Below are 8457 nucleotides of genomic sequence, written 5' to 3'. Positions count from 1 at the left end.
CACCAAAGACATGACAGCTTTCTTCCCCACTAACAACAATGAGCGACTCATTTCCATATTAATGAGAGAAAAGAAAGGCAAGTGGATGGTGGGGTGGGGGGTGGGAGGGGGAAGTCGAGCGCAGAGGGGGCGATGTTGCCGCTTGTTGTCTTGGCACCTATTGACAAAGTCTTCAAATAGGTTGTTAATGACCAGCCTAAAACACAGGGAGCAGCCTGCGGAGTAATCATATCAACGTGTTGCGTATGCATATCATGCTGCGTTCCTGTCGCCATGGCTCCTATCCGGCTTTGCTCCCGCGCAAATGCTTGGCACGCACACACAGGGCCGACAGAATGCGCGCGCATCCACGGCGAGCTTACTCATCCATAACCACCACATACACACACGGCACTTAACATGTCCGACGATTAGGAGACATCCTCGTCCCACAGGAAGCAGGCCTCAGTGCACCCCAAAGGGTAAACACAAAATTAGCAGCTCTACAGTACTCAGGGGCCAAAAATCTAAGAGGGGGTGGGGGACGCAAAACATCTGTTGGATCCCACAGTGTTTACTCCTCACAACCTTTAAAACAAACTGCTGTGACCCTTAACCTATTAGCTAAATGTGTTTTATGCAAATGTGAGTCCATTTACCAGTCACGGGGACTTCAGATAAAAATTGCGAGAACAGTCATCGTGTGGCGCTGGAGGGGGAACAGAGAGAACTCTGTTGCGATTTGCGTAACATGGTTGTGTAGGAGCATGAATGCCGTTTATCTGAGAAATAATGAATGTATACACTGTATGTAAAACAGTGGTTTACATTGATTCAAAGGGATCCTCTGTAACAATCTGTATAAACGTACATGTATTTATTGCTTTTTTTTACCGGCCATGTGTGATCATTTTGCAATGTGAGATGAAAAATGAGACCTTCCTCGTCCCTCTCAGCCTGTGGACGATTTGTCCAAGTTGTTTATTGCTTCTGACAGAGAGCAACAGTAGTTTGTCCAGAAATGTTAGTTTAGAAAAGGAGTCCGCTAACATAAATAGCACTCCCGGCCACAGAGCGCCTTTAAAAGAAATACTATAGCATATTTACAGAATTGACAGTTTGGTGCGTTCACATACATACATCTGTGGTGCAGTAAGTTAAATGCTTGTTTGCTTGCACATAAATGTGTTTGCATTTTTACTAGAATTAGTTTCAAGAGTAGGGTGGTGTTTGATACTCTCTGATCACTCAGGACAAGTTCTGAGCACAACACAGACATATAATCCATTTCTAAGTTGGTGAACTTGGCTATAAAGAGTTGAATATTAGCATATCATGCAGTGTAAGAGCAATATTAATACTTAACAAATATTCAGCTGTTTAGCTGCTGGATGTTCCAGTATGCTCACCGGCTAGTTGCCTCATGTGTTTGTCTGCTGTTTGATGTTGAATACATCAGCTTTCTTTGACGTTTTTGTAAAACAGCTGCCCTCTGTGGTCAAAAACAACACTGTCAAAGTAGTTGGCGAGAATCGAAATGGTAAACTTGCGGTCTGGACGGCTAAATCAACAAATTGATGCATCATTATTATTATTATTATTTTTAAAAAATCAGTGGATCCATACCAAGGACTCTTGACTCAAGTTCCAACACCGCTGTATCTCGAGGGTTTTGAATGTTTATTCCCACCGTCTGCGCTGGTGTCTGATTCTCTGAGGCATTTATTCTAACACTTGACTCCGAGAGGCATCTCCTAGACGTAATCTTCCAGTTCATAGTGCATGTCATTAGCCTCCTAAATTACAAACATCATTAGGGGAATTGACTCAACTTAGCCTCCTGGGGGGCTTCAGTCTGCTGTTCCGACATGGCGGGAGCTCATTTTGAGCGCAGTGTCAATCCTATTTCACAAGTTCAAGCGGACCCATTGGGGGTCTGAGCTGTTCACCCCCTCTTTATCCTTTCGTGGTGAGGCCCTGCCACCTCATTAGCAAAAGGAGATCGTGTGTGTGTGTGTGTGTGTGTGTGTGTGTGTGTGTGTGTGTGTGTGTGTGTGTGTGTGCGTGTGTGTGTGCGGCTTTCATGCATGTTGGGCATGTTTCAGCCTCTGAGTAGGGGAGATGAAGCCATTGTGGCACACTGACCTCTGCGACAACCTCGAATGCTGTGACATTGCGGGGGGGCAACGTCGGGGCACGCCGTGACAACTGTGAGGAGGTCTTATGCTGATTTTTTTTGTGTCACACTATTCCTCACCCCTAGAATGCTTTCATGTCACCGGATTTTCCACAAATTCAACCGAGAAAGCCCGGAATTTTAATCTGTGTGCGCTGTTTTCCACAAATGTAACCAAAACAAAACTAAACAAAAAAAACAAAAAGACTGAGAAATTAAATTGCTGTAACTTAGCGGGGAAATTGAAAGTGAACCTCTGAGCCGAGGCATCAAAACAGGCGTCTGAGCATAGTGTGAGCAGGGAAATCAGTTTTGATAAGCGTCTACAGGGTGGGAGACAAGTGTCAAGGGAAAGCAACCGAGGTATAAGCAGGGGATTGACAAATAGAAAAACGGCCAAGCTACGCACACGGCATGAGCAAAAACATCAAAAATCGCAACAAATTCGCCCCCCGAATCTCAATGCGGCGCCGGCGCTCGCACCCCTGCAACAGCCACTAATTCCAGCCCATGTAAGAAACATGGTGGGGGTGGTGTGCCTTCAATAATTCATCTAGAGATTGATAGATGTGTGTCTCCGGAGACCGCAGTGTGGATAGTGAGTTTCTCGGCTCTCCGCAGAGACTCGCTGTGAACTCTGCCTGTGAATGTGTGAGTATAGTGAGCAGGTCAGAGTTCAACGTGAGAAGGTCTTATATGGGGGGCTACGCCGAACCTCCTCCTCTAGGATGGCAATGAAATAAAAATAAAACAACATTTCAATGCTTAAGATCCACTGAGATGTTTTATGTTTATGCAGCAGTGGATCGAATGTGGACTGCAAACCGCACGCAATAATGTTTTTGCATGGGAAAATGAATAAGCAGCGCCCTTTGTAGCTTGCTGACTTTGTTGTTTAATCAAAAACGTTATAATCCGTGATATTTTCCCTCAAATCAAATACTGATGCTCTGGGTTGCACAACTCAACTGATGCAAAATATCGACACGAGGACGGGCCTCAACAATCAACTATCTTTCATCAAAACATCATGATTTGTCGCTTTAAACCTCAAAGTCTTGGAAAAATTGGGGGGCATTTGTCAAATCCATACTAAAGCAACTGGGGACCAGTTGGTGTTTAAACTAGCAGCACAGGAGCTATGGACTTGGTTAGCTTTGTGGCTAACTGGTTAGCATGCAAACCTACTTAGCCTGGAGATCCCTGCAACATGATTCGTAGATCTCATAATGTACAAAGTCAAAACTGTTATTTCTTCACATTCTGCTGACAGTTTTAATAATCTAAGGATGCTTTTAACCCAAATTCATCCTGTATGGGTTCAAAAGTTATTAAACCTTTGAGAACAATAGCTATTTTCAGCTGCCGGTGGCTGTCTTTGACTTTACAGGTTGGAGTTAAAGAGGACAAAAGGGTTGATTGGTTCGTTAAAAAAATGATAAGAGACTTAATAAAGTGTGATCGCCAGCTTTGATTCAACATCCAGATCTGATTCAGGGAAAACACAGAATATTCTTCTACGCTTCTTCTTTCATCTTCACATAGAATGCATTAGCTGCTTTTGACAGTTTTTTTTTTCCCTGACGCCCACGAAGATAGCACCTTAAAGGTCATTTAAATGTTGCTGCCCTCTCGTAATAGGGGGCAGAACACGATAAAACGCCTTTTTCTCTTTGATCTGAATGCGCAAACGCAAAGTGCGTGGAGTCACCAATGGTGATTATTATTATTTTTTTGAGTCAACAATATGCAACCAATCAAAAACGTCAATAAAAATCACGGCGACGAGATTCAAGGATAGTCTGACCATGTTCATACTCTGCACAATTATCGCACTGAGGGGCTGTTTCTTTGTGCTACACGCTGCACACCCCCACATTTAACCGGCGTTCTGACGAGCGCCGGACAATCGCTGATGGGGCGGATCAATATCGGAGCATATGGAAGGCCGTGCGGCATAGAGAAAACGAAAAGTGGAAAATGGGATATAGATAATTGATTCCACCGAGCACCCTGGCTGCCACCTCGCACAATCTGCCATCACTTTCTTGACCTCACAGAGTGGCTCGCGCACAGTGTGCAAATTAGACCAATAATTAAACGCAGGGGTTTGACGCAGTGGCCAGGGCCACTCTTTTTTCCAAATGCATACAAGAAAGCAAAAGCCCCTCATGGAGTAATGTGATGTTGTGGATCAATGCTTGCTCTTTGTGCAACAAGTTCCAAGAAAAAAAACAGTAAAAAAAAAAAAAAATCAATCATGTGATGTCATCCGTGACCCCGGCGCATTCACAAAGGCAGTGGAGGGGTCACGTGCTTTTTGCCACACAGCCTTCTCAAATCAATCGTGCATGGGCGAGTCCAGTATGTACACACACCATCAGACAATATTTAGCACTGCTAAATCAAATTGTCTGCCCCTTACAGAAAAAAGTAGCCACAGCGCTACTTGCAGAACGCTCCCTGGAGGGGAATCATAGAAACTTCTAACGTAATCGATACCAGGTAGTGGAGACTCGTAACAGACTCACGTTCTGTGAAGAGTGCCGCCGCTGCATGTAGACACCAAATATAGACAATCTAAGAAACATCTCTACTACCAGGCATACACTCACTTTACCCACTTGACTGTGTTATTTATGAGCTTTCATTCAGCAGCATCCCACTGTGATCAATTCAAAGGAGAAACATCAATTATACAAAGAGTGGAACATAAATATCGCAGGCCTCTATAACATCTGATTAAAACTCCATGTCTAGACATTATCAGCCTGTTAGAGTGTCTGTTTAGTCGAATCACAAAAGAAAAAAAGGCATATTTCCTCACTTAGTCCTGCAGTTTTGGTTGTGTTTGTCCTGATTTGCAGTGTCCATCTTTTAAACCACCATACACATATAATACAGTGGAGGGGAGTTAAATACTGTTCCTTCATTTGTTTTGCATGATGCATAACAACGTAAAAAACAGTATGAAATTGTGTTGTCCTTTAAGGTCACTTTGTTAATTCTGTGTTTATGCAGTCATGAAGTCAAAGACGAACATTTCTCTTCTGATAAAAACAAAACAAAAAAAACAAAACAAAAAAAAACTACATGGTGCACCTTTAATTTCATGTGTGATTTGGGTGAAGTAACCTCATTTTTTCCAGGTCAGGAATTTGAGCGAAGTCGCCCTTTAAAGTTGCCTAATTTATTCCAGAACGCTGACAAAAACAAGAATTTGACCACAACATGTCATGGATGTTGACCATGTGAGCAGAAGATGTGTGGTTGAGGGGGAGGAGGAGGCTCCTTCTTCATCTTCTTCTTCTTCTTCTTTCCTTCAAGGTCAGTATTTTTTTTTCAGTTTAGTTAACTCATGAAAATGAAGAGAGCCTAAACAAACAACAAAATCTTTGGTTTCATGGCTGACTAAACTGGATAAACAAATTGACTTCAGTCTCTGACTTTTAGTCATGAAAAACAAAATAAAAAAAAACTACATAGTGCACTTTTAATTTTGTGGTTATGATTTGGGTGAAGTGACCCTTTAATGTAAGCTCATGTTTCCAGAACACAGACAAAAACAAGGATTTGACCACAACATGTCATGTATGTGAACCATGTGAGCAGAAGCTGTGTGGTGGTGGTTGTGGTCAAGGAGGAGGAGGAGGAGGAGGCTCCTTCTTCTTCTTCTTTCCTTCAAGGTCACTTTGTTTTTCCTCAGTTTAGTTGAGTCATGAAAATATAGAGAGCCTAAACAAACTAAACAGACCAAAAAAATCTTCAGTTTCATGACCGACTAAACTGAATGAACAGCAAAAAGGAGACATTTCTCTTCTGATTAAAAAACTATAAAATGCACCTTTAATTTTATGTGTGATTTGGGTGAAGTTACCCTTTAAAGTAGTCTAATTTTTTCCAGTACACTGACAAAAAGAAGCGTTTGACCACAACATGTCATGTTGACCATGTGAGTAGAGGATGTGTGGTGAAGGAGGAGGAGGGGGCTCCTTCTTCTTCTTCTTCTACTTCTTCTTCTTCTACTTCTTCTTCTTCTCTCCTTTAAGGTCAACAAACTAAATAAACAAAATCTTCGGGTTCAAGACTGACTAAACTAAATAAACAAACCAAACTTAAGTCATAAAGTCAGTTTAGTCAAAAAAAAAAAAAAAAAAATGAAAATCTGATCAATCTCTTCAGATTAAAATTGAATCTCCAAAAACTACATAGTGCACCTTTAATTTTCGCATATGATTTGGGTGAAGCGACCCTTTAAGGCAGCCTAATTTTGTTTCCAGAACAAAAAGGATTTGACCACAACATGTCATGCATGTTGACCATGTGAGCAGAAGGTGTGTGTTGGAGGAGGAGGAGGAGGAGGAGGAGGGGGCTCCTTCTTCTTCTTCTTGGTTTATGTCATTGGTTTAAACGACCCAAGACCCCGCCTTGATAAAACAGGAGAGTTAGACACAGTGTGTGTGACTACAGCCCGGAGAGGGGGAGAGAGAGAGAGAGAAAGAGAGAGAGGCAGAGAGGGAAGAGAGGGGGGAGACAGAGAGGGAGAGAGAGAGAGGGAAAGAGAGGGAAAAAAATAAAGCGGTGAAACAGTTAGACACCTACTCGGCGTTCACGCTCGGCCGTGTCTCAATAAACAAGGACGCGTACGAACACACTGCTCAGTCCCTCGCGCCGTTTGTCACTCCTCTTTTTTTTTCTCCGCTCGTGTTTCTTCACACATCTTCTGAAGGAGGGAGAAGCCGCGGGTTTTTTTTTGTTGTTTTGTTTTTGCCGAGGATTAAAAAAACCCCAACAACCCCTCAAAATAAGGTGGAATCCCAATTTTTTTTAACCTACCACCCCACCACCCCCGAAAAAAACCTCCACACACCCCTTCCATATGAAACATTTCTCCCGGATGAGCGGATGATGCTGCCGCCGCTGCCGCCGACGACGTGTGCCTGAGAGAGACAGAGAGAGAGAGAGAGAGAGGGGAGAAAAAAAGTCTCAACTTGCTATTTGACATCCTTCACACAGGTAAGGCTGCATTTTGTTGTTTTGTTTCGCTTTGACGCCGCTTTCTGGCGTTTTTTTTGTCAATTCAGTTTGTAACGAAGAGTTGAGGCTGTTGTCGGCGCTCAGGTCCGCATACGGCTCCTCTCTCTGACCATGTGTGTCCACCTTACTGCGCCATGAAGATGGGAAGAAGGGGGGGGACGGACGGTCGGTCGGTCGGTCGGGCTGGGTTGTACACACACACACACACACACACACATACACACACACACACACCGGGGACATTATTTGGATAATGTGGACACGGAATGTGTAACACGAGTGTCCCTTCACCTTTATTTTTTTTCTTTTACGTTCAGCCGTTGCAAGGGTATCCGGCAAAGACGCGGGTTGTTGTGCTTTGGGTAGCACACAACGAGACCCCGAGCGGACTGCGAGTGTGTGTCGGTTAAAAGAAAATAGGAAGTGCATTACTAGTGTGTGCGTGGACTGGAGTTGTGTGTGTGTGTGTGTGTGTGTGTGTGCGCTCCAGTGAGGCTACTGGCGCCCACATCCTCTTAATACCCCACACTTGACTCAACTGACTGAGTTTATGTAGGCAAAATAGTGTTAGACGTCATCTTGTGTAATCTTCAGAGCTGATTGCTGCTGCTTTAGCCTGTGTGTGTGTGTGTGTGTGTGTGAGTGCCTGCATCTTAAACACAAGTCATCACCATGGAGCACATCTGCTGTCCAAGACCATTTTGCATGTTACTTTTTGGTTTTAATTTAAAAAAAACAAAACACACACACAAAAAAACACAAAACAACAACTTTTCCATCACACATGTGCAAATTCATGAATGTCCTTGCCTTTTTTTGATGGCATGCCTGTTGTGGTGTTCTGTGGAGGGGTGCAGAACTGCAGGTGGAGGTGGGAAACTTGTAAGCAAAGAGGAAAATGCTGAAATGTTTCAGGGGTATGCCACTGGATTCACTTTTTTTTTTTTGACATCGACGATTAGGAAGTCGGTGAGGAAAGAGCATCCCCGTGTTTACAGCCGCTGCTAGGTGCCGGCAGTGTATGAATGAGCTGCTAATTGCCTCGTGTTAACTTGTTAATTACACACACCAAAGTATCCTTACACGTTATCGGGCTAATTAATCCGCTGATTACAGCAGAAAAAAAATATGACAACAGGACCCGTGTTGGATTAATGAAGAGCCAGAGCTATCTTAATTCCTTATCACTCATCGTTAGAAAACACCAATCGCAGTCATTTGCTTCGTGTCAGCGGAGATGATTTCCATCTTTTTCCCAATCAAAA

The 8457-nt window shown here is 43.3% G+C and overlaps 1 protein-coding gene across 2 annotated transcripts in view; it reads left to right on the top strand.

The window, feature by feature from the left end:
* Nucleotides 1–6627: 6627 nt before the first annotated feature.
* LOC119009474 (C-terminal-binding protein 2) overlaps nucleotides 6628–8457 on the top strand; it is a 106670-nt gene continuing 104840 nt past the window's right edge. The window contains exon 1 of one of the 2 annotated variants that reach the window (XM_037080783.1): nucleotides 6628–7171. The gene's annotated coding sequence lies outside the window, so the exon portion shown is untranslated. The remainder of the gene's footprint in view (nucleotides 7172–8457) is intronic. The other variant, XM_037080785.1, reaches the window with a different exon arrangement.

This window comes from Acanthopagrus latus, chromosome 20 (assembly GCF_904848185.1).
Source record: "Acanthopagrus latus isolate v.2019 chromosome 20, fAcaLat1.1, whole genome shotgun sequence".
NCBI lineage: Eukaryota > Metazoa > Chordata > Actinopteri > Spariformes > Sparidae > Acanthopagrus > Acanthopagrus latus.
This window is presented reverse-complemented; position numbering and strand designations above follow the sequence as displayed.